The sequence below is a fragment of the Bos indicus genome, chromosome 18 (assembly GCF_029378745.1).
Source record: "Bos indicus isolate NIAB-ARS_2022 breed Sahiwal x Tharparkar chromosome 18, NIAB-ARS_B.indTharparkar_mat_pri_1.0, whole genome shotgun sequence".
Lineage (NCBI taxonomy): Eukaryota > Metazoa > Chordata > Mammalia > Artiodactyla > Bovidae > Bos > Bos indicus.
Window position 1 is genome coordinate 65,214,568 of NC_091777.1, and position 23,952 is coordinate 65,238,519.

At 51.6% G+C, this 23,952-nt stretch overlaps 1 long non-coding RNA gene across 1 annotated transcript; it reads left to right on the top strand.

Moving 5' to 3' along the window:
• The first annotated feature begins 352 nt into the window (after nt 1–352).
• On the top strand, nt 353–7,134 carry LOC139177241 (uncharacterized). The gene is made up of 2 exons (XR_011561732.1): nt 353–6,581; nt 6,827–7,134. It is a non-coding gene; the product is annotated as an uncharacterized lncRNA (long non-coding RNA).
• Nucleotides 7,135–23,952: the final 16,818 nt, after the last annotated feature.

The following is a 23,952-nucleotide window of genomic DNA, read 5'->3' on the forward strand; positions in this document are numbered from 1 at the left end:
AGCACAGAGTGCTAACCGCCAGGGCAGTCCCTGACACGCCACCCTTGTGTGTTATGGTTTGTTTCCAATTATCTCACCAGCATGGTGTGACTGTCCCCTCTGTCCACATCTTTGTGTACTTGGGTTGCAGTAACGAGGGATCAATCCTTCCAATCGGATTAGCGGGGAGACCAAAGCAGACGTGTCACGACCTTGGTGCATACAGTATTGACGAAGTGTCCGTCAGAAAGGTCGCTGTCTGCCTGACGGACGGAAGAGGGGTGGGGCGGTGGGGAGACAGGGATGAGGCTGCCCCATTTGCCCGGGGGGCGGGCGGGGAGAGGAGGGGCCGTGGCCGCCCCCAGGGGTCTGGCCTTGACCGCCCGGATCAGCCGGGGCCGCAAACAGGCGAGCAGAGGGGGCCAGCACTGAAAGTGCAAATCGTGGCCGGGGGGAGCTTTTAGAGCATCCAGGGGCCAGCGCCTCCCGCAGCAGCCTAGGGAAGGCTCCCGATCCCTGTGGTTTATGAGGTTGGTTCCTGGCCACAGTGCTATACATACACACAGACGTATATATGTTGTTGCCCAGTCACTCAGTCGTGTCTGACTCTTGTGACCCCATGGACGACAGCACACTAGGCCTCCCTGTCCTTCAGCATCTCCCAGAGCTTGCTCAAACTCACATCCATTGAGTCAATGATGCCATCCGGCCATCTCATCCTCTGTCGCCCCTTCCTCCTCCTGCCCTCAATCTTTCCCAGCATCAGGGTCTTTTCAAATGAGTCAGTTCTTCACATCAGATGGCCAAAGTATTGGAGCTTCAGCTTCAACATCAAGCCTTCCAATGAACACCGAGGGCTGATCTCCTTTAGGATGGACTGATTTCCTTTAGGATGAATCTCCTTGCAGTCCAAGGGACTCTCAAGAGTCTTCTCCAACACCACAATTTGAAAGCATCAGTTCTTCAGTGCTCAGCCTTCTTTACAGTCCAACGCTCACATCCATACATGGCTACTGGAAAAACCATAGCTTTGACTAGACGGACCTTTGTCAGCAAAGTGACGACGTCTGCTTTTCCATACACTGTCTGGGTTTGTCATAACTTTCCTTCCAATGAGCACGTATCTTTTAATTTCATGGCTGCAGTCACAGTCCACAGTGATTTTGGAACCCAAGAAAGTGAAATCTGTCACTGCTTCCACTTACACACATATACACATGTGTACTTCCATTTCTAATTCTGTGTTTGGGGTTTTGTGTTGTTCTGTTTTTTGGCTGTGTCATGAGGCGTGGGCACTGGATACCGGGGCCTCTGCATTGGAAACACAGGGTCTTAAGCAGTGGGCCACCAGGGAAGAGATAGCTCTGTATAAACATATATATCTTGGTAATTTAGTAGCTCAGTCGTGTCCCACTCTTTGCAACCTCGTGGACCACTAGGCTCCTCTGTGCCTGGAATTCTCCAGGCATGAATACTGGAGTGGGTTGCCATTTCCTTCTCCAGGGATCTTCCCCACCCAGGAATCAAACCTGGGTTTCCTGCACTGCAGGTGGATTCTTTACCAACTGAGCCAGCAGGGAAACCCAAACATATATATCTTATACACATATATTTCTATGTAAACACATATACCTTACACATAAAAAATATATAAACATACATGTGACATGTATTTTTTCCTCCTCTGTATAAAGAAGGAGAGAATTTAGTTCTCATAAGAAGCACATTTTAGGTGATACTTCTAAAGCATGCTTATATTTTTCTTTTATGGTCACTTCCCTTGTAACCATGCCAAAGTTTTAACTGCAGAGAAAAGGAAAGACCCCTGCCCTGAAGACTAACATGTTTACCGTGGGTTCAGTAACCGCTTCCCTTGTGATGTCCATTGACCTGTCTGTTTATCTCTCCTGTGTGGGTGGAGAGACTGACCCATTTGCAAGTAGATTTCAGACCTCCGGGCCCTTTACCCCCGGATGGGTCAACATCGCCCTCCGTTAGCAGGAGCGGTCTCTTGTATAAACACAACGCCATTAGCTGCGCTGAGCAAAAGTAACAGCACCCCTGTGTGCAAACAGCGGTTACACATCAACCAGCACTTCTGGAGATAACAGGCTGAAGCCCGTGTTTACCAGGTTGTTCTCGATTTGTAGGGCAGGCTGATGGCCCTGCAGTGCACGTCTGGGTGTTTGAGCGTCTTATCCTAAAGGGCGCTCACAGATCCGGCACACAGTTAATGTTCAATGAGCACTCGCCACCTGGGTGTGCAAGGTGCCCCGAGCATGCTCAGGCAACGTGACACCTGTGCATCTGCTGGTCTCTGCCCTGACACAGCGAGCATGCCGGCCACACTCGTCTGCACACCTCCACGCTCGTGCGGGTTTGTGGGCACGGCCGCACCTGGCAGTTGAGGGGTTTCTGTTAATGACCACCGTGGGCGTGCAGTTGTTGGCAAGGCTGTGCTTGTCGCTGCTCTGCGGCGGTGAGTCAGCGTATGCATGCGTGTACGTTTACATGCAGGCCCTCTGTTTTGGATTTGCCTCCCATTGAGGTCGCCAGGGAGCACTGAGCAGAGCTCCCCGTGCTCTGCAGTCTGCTCGTGTTAGTCACCTGTGTTATCCAGTTATCAGTAGTGTGTATATGCCAACTCCGGCCGCAGTTCCTCCCACGCCCCACCTCCCGCCTGGGCATCCATACGTTTCTTCTCTTCATCTGTGTCTCTGTTTTTGCTTTGCAAATACGATCATCTGTACCATATTTTTCTAGATTCCACATTTATGTGTTAATATATGATAATTTTTTTTCTTTCTGACTGACTTCACTGTGTGTGACACTCTCTAGGTTCATCCACATCCCTTCAAATGACCCAGTTTCTTTCCTTTTTATGACTGAGGCGTATTCCATTGTATATCTATACCATATCTTCTTATCCATTCTTCTGTTGATGGACATTTAGGCTGCCTCCATGTCCTGGTGATTGTACTAATAAATAGTGCTGCAGTGAATATTGGGGTGCATGTGTCTTTTGGAATGATGGTTTTCTCTCAGGTGTAGGCCCAGGAAGGGACTTGCTGGATCATATGATAATTCTGTGTTTAGTTTTTTAAGGAAACTCCACACTGTTCTCCATAGTGACTGAGGTTTAGAGTGCCTTTTTAAAATATATATATATACATTTATTTGGTGACACCAGCTCTTAGTTGCAGCCGGTGGGATTTAGTTCCCTGACCAGGGGTTGAACCTGGCCCCCTGCCTTGGGAGTGCAGCGTCTTAGCCAATGGAGCACCAGGGAAGCCCCTAGAACGCTTTTCAAACTAGCCGGACAGAGAAATCCTGCCACGCCATCCCGCTGGCCCCTCCTCCAGGAAGATGCTGCCGCTCCCGTGCTGCGGGCCTCAGTGTGGGGAGGGGAGTCAACTTAAAAGTGCCAGGAGTATGACTCTAAGCAGGTGAGAGCCGATTTAACCTGTGGAAGGAGGCAGGGCCACGGAGAGGTCGTTGCCGGAGATGAGAGAGATGGTCAGTCAGCAGGGAAACCTAGAGCGTTCTGGAGCAGAGGTGGCGAGACCACGATCCACAGGCCCCGAGTCGGGGAAGGCCGCCTCCGAGGCCTCTGGCCGGGGAGAGACAGACAGGGGTGGAGGAGGTGTCTGTGGTCGACCGTCCCGCCTGTGAGAGGAGAATTAGACGTGCAGTAAACAGAGGGCCAGGGGACCAGCCTGCACCCCAGACACCCCCTCCCGCGCCCTCAGCAGCACCCCCACACCTCCGAGTGGACGGGAGCCCCGCCCTCACCGCTCTCCCCATCCCACCCCCTCCTCACAGCCGCTCAGTCAAATCCGACTCTGTGACCACATGCACTGTGGCCCACCAGGCCCCCCGGTCCCTGGGGTTTCCCAGGCGAGAACACTGGAGCGGGCTGCCAGCCCCTTCTCCAGGGCATCTTCCCGGCCCAGGGATGGAGCCTGAGTCAGCTGCCCGGGCGGGCGGGCTCTTCACCACCGAGGCACCAGGGGAGCCCTGTCTAGCTCTGTCGTTGTTGTTCAGTCACTCAGTTGCGCCTGACTCTTTGTGACCCCATGGACTGCAGCACGCCGGGCCTCCCTGTCCATCAGCATCTTCCAGAGCTTGCTCAAACTCATGTCCATGGAGTCGGTGACGCCATCCAACCATCTCATCCTCTGCCGCCCCCTTCTCCTCCTGCCCTCAGTCTCTCCCAGCATCAGGGTCTTTTCCAGTGAGTCGGCTCTTCGCATCACGTGGCCAGAGGGTGGGAGCTTCTGAGCTTAGGCTGATCTTTGGCTGATCTTTATAAAGTAGAGTTCCGGCCAAGAGCCTCCTGGGCGCTCCTGCGTCCTGCCTGGCTCAGCAGTCACCCAGTGTCTGAACACACAGACGCTATTCTTACTCCGGTATAGCTGGGCCAACACATCAGCAGATGACTGCCGTGGAAAAGATAACGAAGGACTTCCCTGGCGGCCCAGGGGTTAGGACCCTGAGATTCCACTTGGGTTCCAGCTAAGATTCCACAAGGGGCGCGGTGCGGCCAAAGTAAATAAATAAACAAGCACTAGAAAAAATAAAAAGCACTCGGCCTGCCTAGTTGGCAGGGTTCTCGGTCTTGGCAGCGATCCCAGGGAACCCGCCAGCCCTGGCAGAGCAGGGTGCTCGGTCAGCGCGCTGGCGATGCCAGAGGCGCCGGGCGCGTGTCTGAGCGGCAGAGCCCTCGCTGGACCTGCCGCTTCACTGACAGCCGCTCAGACTCGGAGGGGAGGCCGTATCGCCCACTGGGCTCCCAGTCCGCTTCTCTCTGGGCTGACTTCCTCCCCATGGGCACTGCCTCTTGTCCTCCCGAAGTGTGGACAAACTCGGGTTTCATCCCGCCGGACAGTGCTCGTGCGTGCAGGCCCATCTCCGTGTGACCTGTCTCGGGGTCAGGTCTTTATAGACACCTCCCCGTCTATAAAGGTGTAGACGTGTTTGCTGTTTTCCAGCTGCCCCAGAGGCTCCTCCTTGTCCTGCGTCCTGTCCACACCCTGTACAACAGCTAACCGTTAACCGCCTGAACCCTCTTTTCCACTCACGTTGAGCCCCAAACTCATCCTTGGCCACCAGAACCAGGAGCTGTCTGCTCTGGGAACTGGGTCTTCATTGAACTGAAAAAGTATCCATCTGCAGGGTCTACTCCAGCAGAACAAACCCAGGCAGGCCACTTGTCCCAGAGAATCTCAGTGAAGTGGGAGAGCAGACAGAAGGAAGTACAGGAGGGTGACAGTGATTTATCTGGAAAGGCTGGAGGTGCAGATTCTCTGTAGCCAGTGGTTCTTGGCCGGGGTGGGGTGAGGGGGGGTTGCGCCTTGCCTCTTCCACCTACGGGGACATTCTGCAAGGCTCAGAGACACTCTCGATTGTCACAGCTGGGGTGTGGGGAGGGATGCTGTGGTATCTAGAGACTAGAGGCCAGGGATGCTACTGAACATCCCACAATGCACAGGACAGCCACCCTCCACCCCCAAAAAGTCTCTCAGTCGTGTCCGACTCTCTGTGACCCCAGGGACTGTAGCCCACCAGGCTCCTGTGTCCGTGGGATTCTCCAGGCAAGGATACTGGAGTGGGTTGCCATGCCCTCCTCCAGGGGATCTTCCTGACCCAGGGATGAAACCCGGGTCTCCTGTGTCTCCTGCATGGGCAGGCAGGTTCTTGAGCCAAGAGTAACTGGCCCAGAATGTCAGCTGTGTTGAGGGTGAGGAAGCTGCTCTGTAGCCCAGCCCTTCTGCTTATGGATAAACACCTCAGGGATGGGAGGAGCGCACCCCTGTCCCTGTCTTGCCAGGTGCAAGGGTGCCTACTGCGATATTTGTTCAGGGCTCTCCGTGCGCCAGGCACCGCCCTGCGGATGGGGGCTGTGCATATTCCTCTTAGTGAAAATTATGTCTACCAATAGGAAAACAGATTGTGCTTCATCCCTTTAGAGGAATACAGTGTAGCAGATTTAAAAATGAGTATATCCGTATAGATGTTGTGCACACTGTCGTGTCCGACTCATCGTGACCTGTGGACTGCAGCCCGCCAGGCTTCTCTGTCCATGAGGTTTTCCAGCCAGAATACTGGAGTGGGTTGCCATTTCCTTCTCCAGGGGATCTTCCCAACCCAGGGATTGAGCTCACGCCTGCAGTGGCAGGCGGATGCTTTCCCACTTAGCCACCTGGGAAGTCCCTTCCCTAGAGACACGTGAGAGCAAGCTGCCTGCTAGGCCTCCAGCCTCTGAGTGGGACCCACAGAGGCCCCAGGCCCTTCCATCCCTGGGGGTCGCAGCTCCCAGTTAGCACGTGGGGCTCCCGTGAGTCAGCGCCCCGTGAACAAGCAGACACGCAGGTCTCTGCCCTACAGAGAGGAGAGAAACTTTGGCTCCTGTGGACGGATGTTTATTATGCACCTGAAGTATGCTCCCTGGCATCCTGAACCTCCCCACCATCCCCATCACCACACACAGCTGACGTCAGAGCCTGGAAAATTCCAGCCTCACTGGTGCAGACCCCCTCCCTCCCCTGCTCCTGGCTGCAGTTTCCATGGCAACAGCTGGAGCCTGCCTCCTTCTCCACCAGGTAATTACTCCTCAAGGGCTGGGGCAGCGCGAGGAGGTGGGGGTGTGTGGGGAGATGGGACAACCCAGCTCCCAGGCCTCCTGCGGCAGCCACTGTCCTGCCCCTTAAAACACACTCGAACAGGAGCTTGGCAGAAGGTCATGAATTTGTCTGCCTGGACTTACACGGAGTCACACGGGTCTTTTAAGCACCAGCGACACCTGCTATGGTCTCTTCTTTGCTCACTTATCTATTCATTTATTCAGCAAATATGGATCCACTGTTCCCGGAGCCGGTGGTACGAGAAAAAAACAAACACTGGAAAAGGCATGCTCTTCTGTCCGAGAGCCGAGCTGTCGGTGACATTTGTTCCTTCAAACAGGAATGTTTTAGATTCATTTAGCAAAAGGTTATGGAAGGACCACTGCGCACTGCATGCCAAGGGTCACGCAAGGTGTAGAGAATATGTCGTAAAGAATGAACGTCAGATCCCTGCCCAGAATGCCTGGCAGTACCTTCGAACATTTTTAGAAAGAATAAATGGGCAAAGGAGTGGAGTCTGTTCGGCTCAAAATTAGGATTCTGTGCGTTTATTCATTTGACATCACGGACTAGCATGCACTCTGGGGCTCTCCCAACGGTTCAAGCGGTAAAGAATCCACCTATAATGCAGGAGATGTAAGAGACAAGGGTTCGATCCCTGGGTTGGGAAGACCCCCTGGAGAAGGGCATGGCAGCCCACTCCAGTGTTCTTGCCTGGTGGGGTGCGGTCCACAGGGTGTCAGGCACGACTGAGCACACAGGGACGCATGCAGAAAGCACGGTGTTTATTGTCTTGAATGGACAGGCAGTTAGTGGGATGTTGAACACCCTGGAATTTGCCTGAGATCCAGACGTAGAGAACAAACGTATGGCCACCGAGAGGGGAAGAGGAGGTGGGATGAACTGGGAGATTGAGATTGACACATACACCGTATCGATGTGCGTATGAAACAGGTAACTAATGGAGCCTCCTGTGCAGCTCGGGGAACTCTGCTCTGTGAAGACCCACCTGAGACAGGAACCCAGAAAAGAGGGTGTATGTGTGCGCACGTAGCTGGTGCACTTGCTGCACAGCAAAAACAACAGCCTGGTAACACAGCTCTGCTCCAGTGGGAGAAAAACGCATTTGTTTTTAACATTGAGTGCTCTCATCAAACAAAATAAATTAAAAAGCATCTGAGTAGGAGGAGAGAGGGCAGCGTTTGGGCGGAGAGAGAGCTGATGGTTTTCAGTGTTCTGCTCCCCATCAGAAAGCCCGGGTGAACGTTTGTATAATTTGCGTGGAGGAGGGGCTCGGTGAGCACCACTCTCTAGTTTACAGCCACCGAGAGGAAAAGGTAAACCAGCCTGGCCCCCAAAGAGCTGAGACAGTAGGTGGAGAAGAGATCCAAAGCGACGGCAGACAAAATAAAGTCACCAAGTGCGTAAGGCCACTTGCAACCCAATGAGAACCAAAGAAACGATACGTTTTATTTGTCCATTTGGTTTAAAAAGAAATAAGAATAGGGGAGAAGGAATTCCCTGGTTGCCCAGTGGTTAGAACACCACACTCTCGTAGCCAGGGGCCCGGGTTCCTTCCCTGGTCAGGGAACTAAGACCCCACAGGCTGCACAGTACAGCCAAAAATTTTTAAAAAATAAAGCATTGCTAATATATATACATATACACACATATACGGATGAAAATAGTATTTCAGAATGGACAGAAAATCTTTATAGGAAAAAATTGAGATGTTAAAAAAATTACAAAATAACATTCCAACCTCTTTGTACACCAAAAAAAAAAAAGACATGAAAACCAAACTGGCAAGTCATTTTTCCAGTTGTCAAGTGGACAAAAATGGGAATATAGACAAAGAGAGTTGGTGATTGTGTGAAAAAGAAAAAACCGATGCCTTCACAGGCTAGTGGGGAGAATGCAATTTGTTACAACCTTCCTGGCAAGTTCTTTGGGCAGAAGGCATCCAGATTTATATGCACATGCTCTTTGACCCGGCAAACGCACCCCTGGAAATCTGCCCCTTCAGACGCTCACAGAGGTACGCACACCACAGGGTGCTCAGGTCAGAGGTGCTGGGGAAGCGACCAGGGGAACAGTCCTCGTCTGTGTGGGGCCTGGAAAGTGCTGTCGCGGCCGGATCTCAGAGCCCAAAGACATAAATGCCTGCGTGATGAGGAAACCGTGTTCTGAAGGCGGTTTGATGTTATGATTCTGTGTTGCATAGACAAGAACTGGATTAAACTCCTGTATACACATCACTGGGGCTTCCCAGGTGGCACTGGTGGTAAAGAGCCTGCCTGTCAGTGCAGGAGACTTTAGAGACCCGGGTTTCATCCCTGGGTCAGGAAGATCCCTGGAGGAGGGCATGGCAGCCCACTCCAGTATTCTTGCCTGGAGAATCCCATGGACAGAGGAGCCAGGGGGGCTACAGTCCGTGGGGTCACAAAGAGTCAGACACGACTGAGCAACTCAGCATGCATAAGGCCAACTTGCAGAGCAGCTGGACAGTGTCTAGAAGAGCTGGTGATGGGCATTCCCCAACCACTCAGAAAATCCACCTTGAGGTCTGTGCCCAACACAGACTCTCACCGTGTGGAAGGAGACTGGTTCATTGTGACCCTCACTCATCCGACAAATGTTTGTTGAGCAGAATCCAGGTACTGGGCGCTGTCACAGGTGCTAGAGACATCCAGGGTTGCTTGTCATAGCAAGGGGAAAAAACAAAAAACACGTCTTAAAGGTGCACCCGTGGGAGAACAGGCAGATTAACTGGTGTCTGTTGATCCATGGAGTGTGACGAGCAGTTGAAAAGAAGAGTGAGGGGCTTCCCTGGTGCTCCAGTAGCTAAGACTCCAGTGTTCCCAGTGCAGGGTGCCTGGGGTCCATCCTGGTCAGGGGACTAGATCCACTCGCTGCAGGTAAGAGTTCAAGGGCCACAGCGAAGACCCGGCTCAGCCAAATAAGTAAAAAATAGATACTGAGAAAACAGCCAGAAGTAGCACTGGCGCATATACACCACCATGTGTGAAATAGAGAGCTGGTGGGAAGCTGCTGTATAGCCCGGGGAGCTCAGCTTGCTGCTCCGCGATGACCTAGGGTGTGGGGCGGGGTGGGAGGTGGGGGGAGGCTCAGAGGGAGGGGCCCCGTGTATACCTGTGGCTGGTTAGAGACCAGCACAACATTATAAAGTGATTATCCTCCAGTTAAAAACTGCTGCTGTTCAGTCACTAAGTCGTGTCCAACTCTTTGCAACCCCATGGACTGCAGCACACCAGGCCTCCCCGTCCATCACCAACTCCCAGAGTTCACCCAAACTCTTGTCCATTGAGTCGATGATGCCATCCAACCATCTCATCCTCTGTTGTCCCCTTCTCCTCCTGCCTTCAATCTTTCCCGGCATCAGGGTCTCTTCCAGTGAGCTAGCTGTTTGTATCAGGTGGCCAAAGTATTGGAGCTTCAGCTTCAGCATCAGTCCTTCCAATGCATATTCAGGGCTGGTTTCCTTTAAAATTAAAAATAAATAATTTTTTTTAAAAAAGAAAGAAAAGCAAGGATGAGGAAATGTGCCAAGTGGCTGGATGATTAGCAAGCCCCCTCCCACCCCATGTCTCTCCCTCTCTGCTCCAAGTTCTCCAAGATGTTGCCCTCACACCTTCCCGAAATGTTTTCTCTCCTCTCTGTTGACTGGCGTCGTTTGGAATCTGGGGACAGCTTCCCCTTGGAAGGCGGGCCGCTCGTATGCGATAGTGCTCGAAACACAGGGCCACAAGGGGCAGATGTTCCTGCTCGGCAGACTTGGGGAGGAGGGCGGAGCCCACCACGGCCAGAACAACTTGAAGGAGTATGACACACGCACGCAAGCATGGCACACCTCATTATCTGCCTACTCCATATACTGCATAAAATCCTGTCCGTTTTATACTGTGTGAACACTGCATATTATATACTATATAAAACAGGTAGCTAGTAAGGGCCCGCCGTATGCTCTGTAATGGCCTATACGGGAAAAGAATCAAAAAAAGGGTGGACATATGCAGCGCTTCCTGTGCTGTGTGTGTGTGTGTGTGTGTGTGTGCGTGCACCCGTGCACACACATGCATGCACTCAGTCATTCAGCCCTGTCCAGTTCTTTGACACCCCATGGACTGCAGCCCACCAGGCCCCTCTTTCCATGGGATTCTCCAGGCAAGAATACTGGATGGGTTGCCATTTCCTTCTCCAGGGGGATCTTCCCGAGCCCGGGATTGAACCCGGGTCTCCTGCACTGGCAAGCATATATATTCTTTACCACTGAGCCCCCTGGGAAGCACGATTAGAGTAGTAAGTCTACCTAACTCTGGAGCTTGGTATTTAGAAGTGCACTTGCCCCCAAATATACCTTTTCCAACTCTAAAGATGTAATAAAGATATTGTGGTCTTCAAAAAATCACATCAGATCAGATCAGATCAGATCAGTCGCTCAGTCGTGTCCAACTCTTCAAAAAATATATGTGTATATAAACTGATTATGTGTATGGATATATGTGTATATATAACTGAGTCACTTTGCTGTTTACCTCAAAAATGACACAACATTGTAAATTATTTACTTACAAAGCAGAGACTCACAGACTTAGAATGAACTTATGGTTGCTTGGGGGGAAAGGATGGGGGGAAATGAGAGTTAGGGAGTGTGGGATGGACATGCACCCACTGCTGTGTTCAAAGTGGAGTACCAGCAAGGCCCTACTGTAAGCACAGGGAACTCTGCTGGTGTTAAGTAGGAGCCTGAATGGGGGAGGGGGGGCAGTTTGGGGGAGAATGGACACGTGTATATATAGGGCTGAGTCCCTTCACCTTCCACCTGAAACTGTCACAGCATTAATAGGCTGTAACCGCCAATACAAAATAAAAAGTTTAGGAAAGAGGAAGAAGCACCTGCTTCGTGATAGCCAGGCTTGTGGACCCCGATGCCGTCTGACTTGAGAACTGGAAATCTCCAGCCCGCAGCGGCCCCCTTCCCTGCCCTCGTCTCCACGGTCTGATCAGGCAGCGGTTGCTATGGCAACGGCCGGCCTCGCCGCGCATCAGGTGCCGGCTCTTTCGGGAACACGGATGACAAAGCGCGAAGCCGGGGTCCGGGCGAGGGGGCGGGGGGCCGGGTCCACACCTGCCGCCCCTCTGCTCCGGCTCCGTCACCGGGTCAGGCCGGCCTTTGTGCACATTCCGGCGCGACATTAGACAGGGGTCACTGCAGAAGAAAAGGGAAGCGGGCCGCCGGGGTCCCGGCAGGCCTTGGAGAACTCCTAGGCCTCCTGCCAGAGCCGGGGTCATTGTTGCCCGCCTTTCAACGCCCAACGATCGGGTTCATTCAGCATATGATCGAGGCCCACTGGGGCCGCGCTCTCCCTGCAGCCAGAGACGCAGTGTTAGGGAAACATGGGTGTGCGCCCAAGACCCTCACGTCTGAGGTTTCTATCACAACAGGTGCATTGATTCACTCAGCAAGCAGCCTCCGAGGGCTCGCTGGGTGCCGGGTACACACGGAGGAGGTGTGCAGATGAAACAGACACAAAGATCTCTTCTTGGGCTTGACATGCACACACTGCTGTATGTAAGACAGATAACCAATAAGGACCTGCTGCATAGCGCAGGGAGCTCTACTCAATACCCTGCAGCGGCCTGCGCGGGAAAAGAACCTAAATAAGAAGGGACACGTGTGTGTGTGTATAACTGAGTCCCTTTGCTGGACGTCTGAAACTAACCAGCATTGCAGATCAGCTTCTGTTGTTGTTTAGTTGTTCAGTCGAGTTCGACTGTTTATGACCCCGTGGACTGTAGCCCGCCAGGCTCCTCCATCCACGGGTTTCTCCAGACAAGAATACTGGAGTGGGTTGCTGTTTCCTCCTCCAGAGGAGCTTCCCCACCCAGGGACTGAACCCGGCTCTCCTGCATTGCAGGCGGATTCTTTACTGCCTGAGCCGCCAGGGAAGCTCTGAGAGGATGCGGTGCCTACCCCCACTGGCTGACTGCACTCTGCTAGGCGCCTGCTGTGTGCCTTCCCTTCAGCCCTCATGACAACCCTGAAAGCTGAGGGGAGCTCTCCTCCGCACCCCGCCGCTTCATGAGGCCCCCGAGGCTCACAGAGGAAGACGGGAGGTCTTCTGGCATCTGGTCGGATGTGGGGACGTGGACTCAGGCTGGCCTCATCCTCATCCATCACGCTTTTCCTCTGTTGTCATCAGAGCCTCAGTTTCCTCCTCTGATCAAGGGGGCCCGTGAGGTCATGGGTAGCCCTGTGGACTTTATTAATTAGCCACTGCAAGTATTGGCTTCCTTGGTGACTCAGTGGTGAAGAATCCACCTGCCAATACAGGAGACCTAGGTTCCATCCCTGGGCTGGGAAGATCCCCTGGAGGAGGGCATGGCAACCTGCTCCAGTAGTCTTGCCTGGAGGACCCCATGGACAGAGGAGCCTGGCCCGCTATGGGGTCAGTCAAGGGGTCGCAAAGAGTTGGACACGACTGACTGAGTGACTAAACAACAAGTATTAGTAGAGATGGTACCCTTTATCTGTATGAGCAGGCTTGTAACGTAAATGGCGGTGACAGGACCTCTTGAAACACTCCACACGTAGGTTTATGTCTCACATACAGGAAGCGCTCAGTGCTCGTTAGCTTGGTGTTTGCAGCAGAAGTAGGAAGCGCTTCCTTGTCGTGCTAGGCTGGAGTGGTCACAGGGCTGCAGTGTACGGTTGGGCGGGCTGTTCACTGCACAAGGGTGCGAGGGAGACACTTGGAATCCAAACCACCCCGAGCCACCCTGCCGTGCCTCGTGGTGCGAGCTGCGCCCTCCCAGAGAGGGGCATCTTTGGCTCCTTCACGCGGAGGCAAAGGCCTGGGTGAGCCTTGGTCCTGCAGGCCGTGACTCCTCGGGAACTTGGGACACCAGGTCCAGGAGAGGCCAGTGTCTAACAGCCAGCATTCTTGGCAGCGCGCCGCCGAAACCACGGGGGCTGACTCCGGCTGCTCAGAGAGATGTGGGGGAGATAGCGGGCAGATCTGAGGGAAGCCAGGCAGGCTTTAGCTTCCCAGGTGAGGTTCTGGAGCCAGACTTGTCAGAGACAGACTGGCCTCAGGACTGGCCCGGGGAAAATGCGGGGGCCGCTGATCCTGGGCTCGGGAACTCACCGCCGCCTCTGCCATCTCTGGCCGTGAGCGCTCACGCTGCAGAAGGCATGCTCTGCTGGGCCACTAATGGGTGTGCATTGAGGGGAAAAAAAGGAGAATCCTTAACCACAGTGAGAGAATCAGGAGGAAGAGAGAAAGTGGAAAGAGTGGGAGAAGAGAGAAAGAAAGAAAGGAGAGGGAGAAGGGGAAAGAGAAAAGAAAGAAAAGGGGAGAGAGAAAGGACAGGGATCCACTTCACTGTGTTTCTGTGAATGTACAAACATGCGCAGGAGGCACGGTGACAAAATCAGAAAGGTTTTCCTCATTCATTGTGTGTCAAGAGATCCACCTTTGTGTCTTAGTTACTGTCTCTGGTCTTGTTGCTCTTTTACTGTAATTCGACATCATACTGGACTCTGGAAGTGGGCTGCAAACGCCCGAGGCCCTCAAGGCCCCAGTAAAGTCACTCGGCGCAGGGAGTGAAAGCGTCAGAATATCAGAGTCAAGATTTTGTCTCAAGCCCAGAAAAGCTGAGAGAAACTGGTTGGTAAGCGGCTCCAGGCATGTAACCTACAGGACAGACAACTAGTCTTCTATATGTTTACGGTTTGGGGGGTGCGTGTCTCCCAGAATACTGGCTGTGTTTCACTGTTTCCGAGAAGGCCGTTCCCTTTCTGAGTGAGAAGGCAAATACAGGGAGAGCTTGGGCTCCGGTCTGGCCTTTTGCTCGTTAATCAGGGAAAATCCTGAGGTAGATTGATATATCTGGCACACAGGCTCAATGGGGACGTTTTGAGAGCTCCGTCCAAAGGGCCATGGGTTTCCGGGAGAAACTTCTCCCCTGTATGAACCGTCTTTTCAGTCGGATGCTGGCTCGGCTTCCTCCGTGAGCAACCACAGCCAGGACGGCAGTGAAGAACAGAGTTTCCTCTGTGTGGGCAGCAGTGGTCTCCTGTCTGCAGCTCCACAGGAGGCTTGGTGCGAACGTTCTTATCGTCATGGACAGGCAAGGAGCTGTTTCAGCAGGTCACGAAAGCACGCATGCGTGAAAGAAGAGGACATAACCACGTAGAAACCATGAGATGCCACCTCACACCCATTAGGATGGTAACGATTTCTTTAAAAAAAACAAAAACAGAAAATATGGCTGGCCCTCCATACCCGCAGGTTCGTCAACTGTAGATTTAACCAACCGCACATGGATTCAGTCCCAGCTTGGCTGAACCCATGCATCCTGGAGAGCCACGCCCGAGGGACTTGGGCAGCCTCGGAGTTCCGATCCGAGGAGGTCCCAGAACCAGTGGGGGGACCATGACGAGTACTGGAGAGGAGGTGGAGAAATTGGAAGGCTTGCCCACTGTTGTGGAAATGTAAAATGGTGCAGCCAGTATGGAAGACAGTTTGGAGGTGTGGCTCCCACAGTAAGGAATCTGCCTGCACTGCAGGAGACGCAGCTTCTATCCCTGGGTCAGGAAGATCCCCTGGAAATGGGAACGGTAACCCACTCCAGTGTTCTTGCCTGGAGAACTCCACGGACAGAGGAGCCTGGCGGGCTACAGTCCATGGTGTGGCAAAGAGTCGGACACGACTAAACAACTAACACTTGGACTTTCAGGAAAACTACTGACAGACTTGCCGTGTGGGGAATTCCCTGGTGGTCCAGTGGTTAGAATCCCGTGCTTCCACTGCAGGAGACAGGGGTTCAACTCCTGGTGGGGGAGTTAATGTTGCGGGGCCAAAAAAGAAAGAATTGCCATATGATCCTAGAATTCCATCCCTGGGTACACACCCGAAAGAATCGAGAGCAGCATCCTGACGAGGGGTTTGCACACCCGTGTTCACAGCAGCATTGTTCACAGTGGCCAAAAGGTAAAAACCATCGAGTGTCCCTCAGTGGGTGAACAGATGGATGAACCTTGAGGATGTTGTTCTTGCTCTTCAGTCACTAAGTCGTGTGTGACTGTTTGCGACCCCATGGACTGCAGCATGCCAGGCCTCCCTGTCCATCACCAACTCCTGGAGTTCACCCAAACTCATGTCCCTTGAGTCAGTGATCCAACCATCTCATCCTCTCGTCCCCTTCTCCTGCCCTCAATCTTTCCCAGCATCAGGGTCTTTTCCAAAGAGTCAGCTCTTCATATCAGGTGGCCAAAGTATTGGAGCTTCAGCTTCAGCATCAGTCCTTCCAATGAATATTCAGGACTGATTTCCTTTAAGATTGACTCGTTTAATCCCCTTGCAGTCTGAGAGATTCTCAGGAGTCTTCTCTAGTCTTCTGAGGACATTATGCTGTGAAATAAGCCAGTGGAAAAAAGACAAATCCTGCATGATTCTGCTTGTATGGGGCACCTAGAACAGATTCATAAAGACAGAAAACAGGGTGGTGATTTCGAGGGGCTGGGGAGGGAGAGAGTGGGGCGTTCATGCTTAATGGGGACAGAGTTTCAGTTTTGCAAGACGAAGAGGGTTCTAGAGATGGACAGGCTGATGGTCACACAACAGTGTGAACAGACTTAATGCCACTGAACTGTGTGCTAAAAACTGGTTAAGATGGTAAAGTCTGTGATCTGTACTTTGTCACAACTTTAAAAAAGATGTTAAATAGTTTGTGCGGCTATGTAAAGGGGAAAACTGCAGTTAACAGAGCTAGCAAGAAAAAACCGCAACAGGTTAAATTCACTCCAGCAGACGTGGTAGTCAAGGGAATTGATATCACGACGAAGAGCTGTTCAAAGAACAGTTATCACAGTTCAAAGAACTGCTTTCGAACTGTGCTGCTGGAGAAGCCTCTCGAGAGTCCCTTGGACTGCCAGGAGATCAGGCTCCTTTCTACCTGTGGCGGTGGACACATCCACCCTGGTGAGCTTTTCTGGCAATGTGTTAAAGTCTAAAATAGGGTCATCTTTTTTTTTTTTTAATTGAAGTATGGTTTTTTACAGTGTGGTGCCAGTCTCTGCTGCACAGCAGAGGGTCACATGTGTGTACAGGCATTCTCTCTTTCCTGATCTTTTCCATTATGGTTTATCGTGGAATATTGAGTACAGCTCCCTGTGCTCTACGGTCGGACCGTGTTGTCCACCCTTCTCTGTGTAACAGTTTGCCTCCGCCAGTCCCAAACTCTGGCCCATCCCTCCCACGTGCCCGCCCGCAGACTGTTCTCTGCGTCAGTGAGCCTGTTTCTGTTCTGTAGATAAGCTCACTTCTGCCATATTTTACATTCCAGATATCAGTGATACTGGGTGGTATTTGTTTTTCTCGGTCTGACTTACTTCACCCAGCATGACAGTCTCCAGGTCCATCCATGTTGGTGCAAATGGCATTATTTCATTCCTTATTTCCTACAGCTGAATAATATTCCATTGTGAATATGTGCCATATCTTCTTTATCCATTCTTCTGTTGATGGACATTAAAATTGCTTGCATGTCTTGGCTATTGTGACGGCTGATGCAGTGAACGCTGGGCTGCATGTATCTTTTCAAATTAGAGTTTTCTCCAGATATGTGCCCAAGAGTGGGATCGCTGAATCATATGGTAGTTCCGGTTTTAGTTTTCTGAGGAACCTCCGTGTTCTTCTCCATAGTGGCTGTGCCAGTTTACATTCCCATCAGCAATGGAGGAGGGCTCCCTTTGTTCCACATCCTCTCCAGCGTTTATTATTTGTAATGGACTGGTTCCAAATAGGAAAAGGGGTACGTCAAGGCTGTATATTGTCACCCTGCTTATTTAACTTATATGCAGAGTACATCATGAGAAACGCTGGGCTGGAGGAAGCACAAGCTGGAATCAATATTGTGGGAGAAATATCAATAACCTCAGATATGCAGATGATACCACCTTTATGGCAGAAAGTGAAGAAGAACTAAAGAGCCTCTTGATGAAAGTGAAAGAGGAGAGTGAAAAAGTTGGCTTAAAGCTCAACATTCAGAAAACTAAGATCATGGCATCCAGTCCCATCACTTCATGGCAAATAGATGGGGAAACAGTGGAAACAGTGGCTGACTTTATTTTGGGGGGCTCCAAAATCACTGCAGATGGTGATTGCAGCCATAAAATTAAAAGACACTCCTTGGAAGGAAAGTTATGACCAACCTAGACAGCATATTAAAAAGCAGAGACATTACTTTGCCAACAAAGGTTCGTCTAGTCAAGGCTATGGTTTTTCCAGTGGTCATGTATGGATGTGAGAGTTGGACTGTGAAGAAAGCTGAACACTGAAGAATTGATGCTTTTGAACTGTGGTGTTGGAGAAGACTCTTGAGAGTCCCTTGGACTGCAACGAGATCCAACCAGTCCATTCTGAAGGAGATCAGTCCTGGGTGTTCATTGGAAGGCCTGATGTTGAAACTGAAACTCCAGTACTTAGGCCACCTGATGGGAAGAGCTGACTCATTTGAAAAGACCCTGATGCTGGGAAAGATTGAGGGCAGGAGGAGAAGGGGACGACAGAGGATGAGATGGTTGGATGGCATCACTGACTTAATGGACATGAGTTTGGGTAAACTCCGGGAGCTGGCGATGGACAAGGGATGCCTGGCGTGCTGTGGTTCATGGGGTTGCAAAGAGTCGGACACGACTGAGCGACTGAACTGAACTGAACTGAACTGAACGGAATCTTTTTAATGATGGCCATTCTGAGTTGTGTGAGGTTGACACTTCATTGTGATTTTGATTTGCATTTCTCTGATAATTAGTGACGTTGAGCGTCTTTTTATATGCCTGCTGGCCATCTGTATGTCTTCTTTGGAGAAATGTCCATTAAGGTCTTCTGCCCATAAAACAGGTTTGCCCTTCCATGGAGCAGTTCCACCTGTGGGACTCACCAGAGCACTCCTGCCTGCCTTGTGGCCACTGCAGAGACATTTATGAGGCAATTAAGTAAAATAAGTGAAGTACAAAATAAGTGATGTATAATCTGTACCCTCGCATCGTAAGAAGCTGCAAGTTATAAAAGCTTTCAGTGAAAAATAAAATCCGTGCTGCAGGTGCCTGCAGGCCGCAGAAGAAGCCCAGACCCATCGGGCACCTGCGTCTGTGAAGAGCCTCAGTGCGGGGCATGTGGTCATCCTAGGACCACCCCACATTGCATGGTTCACTGAAGGACTCAGCGTTCAGTTGTGCTCCCAAGCCGGTCCTCAACGGTCACACCCCGTCCTATTTTCATCCTTCTACCGGGGAGCTGACATTCGTCCCTCTCTCCATTAGATATCCGTGTTTTGAGTAACGCTCCCCCCAAAAAACTCCATTTGTGAGCAGTTACTGAGAGGACAAGTCTTCCCCAGAGTCCAACAGAGATTGCCTTGTAAGGAGGAAACGTTCCTCAAGGCGCAGAGCGAGTGGGTGCAGGCGTCAAGCGCGGTTTGTTCTCTCCGCACCCTCCTGTCACCTCGCGAAGGTGCCGAGATGTTCCTGAACCCACACGCCCCTCCCTGGAGCCCCGCCCGCGCCGACTCCGCGCCCAGCTCCCATCCCTCCTGCCTGTGCCGTTCCCATGGCAACAAGCCTCGGCCTCCGGGTCAGAGGTCTGCAGGGAGAACAGCCCTCAGCAGTGGACGACAGAACCAACCGGTCTGCGGAGGACTCAGGCCCGAGGAACGTCCCCACAGGCCTGGGTGTGTGTGTGTCTGTTGTGTTGTGGTCAAAAGTCACATCATATAAAACCTACTGTTTTAACTGTATTTAACCGTGCAGTTCAGCACAGCAAGTAGCTTCACCTTGATGTGCAACCCTCACCATCATCTCCGGAATGTTTCAGCTTCCTAAAGGAAAACTCTGTCCGCATTAAACACCAAGTCCCCCTTTCCAGCTGCACCCCCGGCCCTGGCACCTACCACTGTACTGAAGGAAGACCCTGTGGATTTGACTATTCTAGGTACCTCCTATGAGTGCAGTCAAACACTGCTTGTTTGCACCTAATGTGCATCGGAATGCGCTTTTAAGATTAATATATGTCTTCTGGGTTTCCCAGGTGGCTCAGTGGTAAAGAATACATCTGCCAGTGCAAGAGCCGTGGGTTCAATACCTGGGTGGGGAAGATCCCCTGGAGAAGGAAATGGCAACCCACCCCAGTATTCTTGCCTGGAGAATCCCATGGACAGAGGAGCCTAGCAAGCTACAGTCCACGGGGTTGCAAAGAGTCGGACACGACTGAGTGACTGACAATACATGTACTAACAAACAGATTGCACCTTCTGTATTTCCCCGTGTGCTGTACAGTGGGCCTTCAGCAGCCTCGCTGGACCTGTTCTTTGCTGCAGTTGACCTGCACCCTCGGATGCGTGTAGACTTCCATATCACAGGTCTCCTGTGAGCCCCTGAGGCACTGTTTCCTTAAGTCATCCATCCACTCATCCATCCGCCTATCCAACCATTCATTTTACCCCCACAGTCATGGCTGACCCTCTTCCAGGAGGTGAGGCTCCAGCAGTGTTTTCAACCAGGAGTGGGGGAGATTTTGCTTCTCCAGGAGGCCTTTGGAAATATTTTGATGACCACAACTTAAGATATGTTGTTAAGTCGCTAAGTTGTGTCTGACTCTTTGCGACCCCGTGGACTGCAGCCCTCCAGGCTCCTCTGTCCATGGGATTCTCCAGGCAGGAATGGAGTGGACAGCCATTTCTTTCTCCAGGGGATCTTCCCGACCCAGGGATCGAACTCGTATCTACCTGTATTGGCAGACAGATTCTTCACCGCTGAGCCATCAGGAATGCCCTTAAGGAGCATGAGTTAGCATCTAGTGCATAGAAGCCCGAAGGTGCTGCTAAAACAAACACCGTGTGATGTACGGGACAGAACAACACACACTCACACACACCAAAGGCGTATGAGTCTCCAGTCAGGGAGCCAAGATGCCACATGCTGCACGGTGCCAAAATAATAAGAAAGGAAAGTCTTATTGATCAGTTTGCTTCTATTAGAGCCAGGAAAGCAGAATTATAATCATGTTGTTTTTTTCTCTTTTGTATAATTAAAATATTTAAACATAAGATATTGTTGTCAGTTTTAACTTGCCTACTTCTCAATATTCAGGAAATATTAGTCATTAAAGAAATTACATAAAAACATATTTAGAGGGGCTCTCATTTTCCCTATATCTCAAGCTTCAGTATGGTTCAGCACACACTGGACTTTAAATTTTTGATATTTTGTTCTTCTTTTTTTTGGTATTCATTTTGGTTTTTTAAAATAGAGTGTTAAAATAATATTTATCTTGGTGGTGTGGTTTTTGGCTTTTTTAAATTATTTCCCTCCACCATGGGTGGATTTTTTCAATTTTTACTCTTTCTTTGGCCACATGGCCTGCAGGATCTTAGTTCCCCAACCAGGGGTTGAATTTATGCCCCCTGCATTGGAAGCACAGGTCTTAACCACTGGACCGCCAGGGAAGTCCCCACTGATGAGGTTTTCACTGCCTCTTTAAGCCAACCTCATCCCGCTCCCAGCTCTGCTTTGAGAATGTGATCTTTGAGCTGAGATGTGAAGATTGAGAAAGAACCAGTCACAGGGATTACGAGGAAAGACAAAACTCCAGTTTGAAGGCAGAAGAAGTTTTGAGGGGACGACAGGGAGCAGAGTGGGGAGGGTTGGGAGCCGGGGAACGCAGGTTCTGTGGTGGCAGGCAGACGGGGCTGGGATGCCAGCGAGCCTGTGGGCACCTCTCAGCCTCTGAGTCTCGGGGCCGCTGAACGAGGCTGAGTTGGGGGGCGGGCTGACATGGTGGGACATGTCTGCAGACGGTCTGGGGCTTGCTTCAGGGAGGACAGACTGTCTGAGGAACTGGAAAGACCCCAGCCCTCAGGATGTCACGGTATGCCAGGGGGAGACGGTGGCCCCCGGACCAAGGTGGAGGCAAACAGAGAGAATCCTGTCGTGTCTTGAAGGCTGAGCTGAAGCTCGTGGATTTGTGTTGGCGGAGACACGGGCGCGTGGTGTGGCCAGGATGAGAAGAATGGAGGATGGCTTCTGTTTTCACGGACGTGTGGTTGGTCTACAGTGTTGTCCCAGTCTCTGCTGAACAGCATAGGGAGCCCTCCTACACTGTGCTGGGAATGTGAATTCAGGCAGCCACTCCAGAGAACAGTATGGAGGTTCCTCAGAAAACCAAAGACAGAATCACTGTAGGATCCAGCAGTCCCGCTACTGGGCACATATGTGGACTGAACTATAATTCAACGAGCTACACGCATCCCAATGTTCATAGCGCTGTTCACAATAACCAAAACATGGAAGCAACCCGTGTCCATCAACAGATGAATGGATAAAGAGGATGTCGTGTGTGTGTGTGCGCGGAATACTGATCAGACATTTAAAAAGGAAATGGTGTCTTCTGCAGCAACACGGATGGGCCACGAGATGACCGTGCTAGATGAAGCAGGTCCACAAGAGAAAACAAACACCACGGGATGTCCCTGATATGTGGGATCTAAAATATGGCGCAAGCGAGCTTATCTACAAAGCAGGAGCCGACTCACAAACACAGAGGTCAGACTTGTGGTTTCCAAGGAGCAGGTTTGGGAAGGATGGAGGGGGAGGCTGGGGTTAGCAGGTGCAAACTATTACACATAGGGACAAAGAACAGGGCCTCCTGTGGCGCCTGGAGCTGTATCCAGTCTCCTGGGATCAACCATGGTGGAAAATAATGTTTAAAAAAGAAGGAAAGGAATGGCTTCCATTTCGAGTCTTTCTGTTTTGAGTTTGGGTTTTTGTGTGGAGGCTGATGCCGTGCACGGGCTTCCCTGGTGGCTCAGACGGTAGAGAATCCGCCTGCAATGCAGGAGACTCAGGTTTGATCCCTGGGCTGGCAAGATCCCCTGGAGAAGGGCACAGCAACCCACTGCAGCATTCTTGCCTGGAGAATCCCATGGACAGAGGAGCCTGCGGGCTACAGTCCATGGGGTCGCAGAGACTCAGACACGACTGAGTGATTGACACTTGCCCTTTTCTGGAGCCATGACTAGAGGACAAGAAGGCTGGGGGTGAGGAGCAGATGTAGAAGAGGACTGAGGTTTTGTCTGGGGACACGTTAGCTTAGGATGTACATCAGTTTGCCCACACGGCAGAGAGGTGTCAAGGAGGCCAGGATTCAGGTGGAAGGTCCAGGCTGGACACACAGGTCAGCGTGGAGGTGGTTTTTGGTTTTAGTAAACTGGGCTCTGGGTGAGCGGGAAGCCGGCCCCGGGGCGGCCCCAGCCTCTTGGTCCTCAGGCGCCTGTGTGGTCCCCTCGCAGGATAAGTGGGCTGAGCTGAGCAGCCTGCAGATCACAGCAGGGCTGTGAGGTCTCCCAGGCTGGGTGTCACAGGCATCGCTCTTCCTTCCCGCTCTGTCTCGGCATCCATGTGAGCCCGGCGCCCTGGCACGCAGGCCCTCGGGGAGCCCTCTGCAAGGAGAGAGATGAAGAAGCTTTAAGGGAGTCACACATGAAGGATGTGTCTGTTCACTGAGATTTCTTTTTCAAATGTGGGACCTGAAGGTTGATTTTTTGATTGAAGTTGGTTTACAAAGTCACACTGGTTTCAGGTCTGCAGCAAAGCAATTCAGTCACATATTCAGTGTGTGTATTCTTTTCTCAGACTCTATTCCATTGTGGTTCAGTACAGGATATTGACTGTAGTTCCGTGTGCCAGACGGTAGGTCCCTGTCGTTTCCGTTTTGCACAGCGTACTTGGTATCTGCTAACCCCAGACTCCTAATGCACCCCTCCTCCCTTTCCCCTTTGGTAGCCATCGTTGCTTTCATGTCTGTGAGTCTATTTCTGTTTTGTAAATATGTTCGTCTGTGTTGTGGTTTAGATTCCACATGCAAGTGGTATCATGTATTTGGTCTTTCTCCGTCTGGCTGACTTCACTTAGGATGATAATCTCTGGATCCAGTCATGTTGCCGCAAATGGCATTATTTCATCCTTTTTCATGGCTGAATAGTATTCCTTTGTATATGAATATTCATTGGAAGGACCGTAGCTGAAGCTGAAGCTCCAGTCCTTTGGCCACCTGATGTGAAGAGCTGACTCACTGGGAGAGACCCTGATGCTGGGGGAGATTGAGGGCAGGAGGAGAAGGGGATGACCGAGGACGAGATGGTTGGATGGTGTCACCAACTCGATGGACATGAATTTGAGTAAACTCCAGGAGATAGTGGAAGACAGAGGACACTGGCGTGCTGCAGTCCATGGGGTCACAAAGAGCCGGACACGACTGAGTGACTG